This window comes from Schistocerca cancellata, chromosome 1, assembly GCF_023864275.1.
Source record: "Schistocerca cancellata isolate TAMUIC-IGC-003103 chromosome 1, iqSchCanc2.1, whole genome shotgun sequence".
Lineage (NCBI taxonomy): Eukaryota > Metazoa > Arthropoda > Insecta > Orthoptera > Acrididae > Schistocerca > Schistocerca cancellata.
Window position 1 is genome coordinate 1,286,092,394 of NC_064626.1, and position 804 is coordinate 1,286,093,197.

At 43.0% G+C, this 804-nt stretch overlaps 1 pseudogene; it reads right to left on the reverse strand.

Moving 5' to 3' along the window:
* Positions 1-220: 220 nt before the first annotated feature.
* LOC126105164 (5S ribosomal RNA) lies at positions 221-338 on the reverse strand (annotated as a pseudogene).
* Between the last annotated feature and the right edge of the window lie 466 nt (positions 339-804).

The following is an 804-nucleotide window of genomic DNA, read 5'->3' on the forward strand; positions in this document are numbered from 1 at the left end:
TTCTAACTAAAAAGAAAAGCACTCCGTCTTCAGGCCACAAGAGGCCCATTGTCATCATCCGACCGCCGTGTCATCCTCAGCTGAATATGTGGATAGGAGGGGCGTGTGGTCAGCACACCGCTCTCCCGGTCGTTATAATAGTTTTCTTTGACCGGAGCCGCTACTGCTAAGTCGAGTAGCTCCTCAATTGGCGTCACGAGGCTGAGTGCACCCTGAAAAATGGCAACAGCGCGTGGTGGCCCGGATGGTCACCCATCCGAGTGCCTGCCACGCCCGACAGCGCTTAACTTTGGTGATCTGACGGGAGCCGGTGTATCCACAGCGGCAAGGCCGTTGCCGCTTCTAACTAAACATTATATTTAAAGGAAAACGAATATTCATACTTGCTAGTTTTAAGTAAACCTGTGACTGTTTTGTTGTTTGGCCTGGTTCATATTACGGCGTTGCAGTTGTGCTGATATTCAGTGGAAGTTCTTTTATTTAAATAATTCTTAAGTCAATTGACTTCTTTCGTTTTTCATATCCAGTTCACAAGTTAGTAAAAATGAGTAAGCGCTACTATGGGGTTACGTTACTATTTAGGATAACAGTAGGAAGCCTCCAGTTATTCAGATTTATTTATTCAGAATTCATTTCATTGTGTTAAAAAACGAGGGTAGCAAAAACGGAATTTATTCTCACTATTATTTCGTGACGTGCTTTTTTACTGCAAAAGTGGGTGTAGCCCTCTGTCACCGCTTATTCAAATTATTCCTTACTCATTCCTGTTTGCAATTTTAATTACTTAATGAACGAACAGTGCTT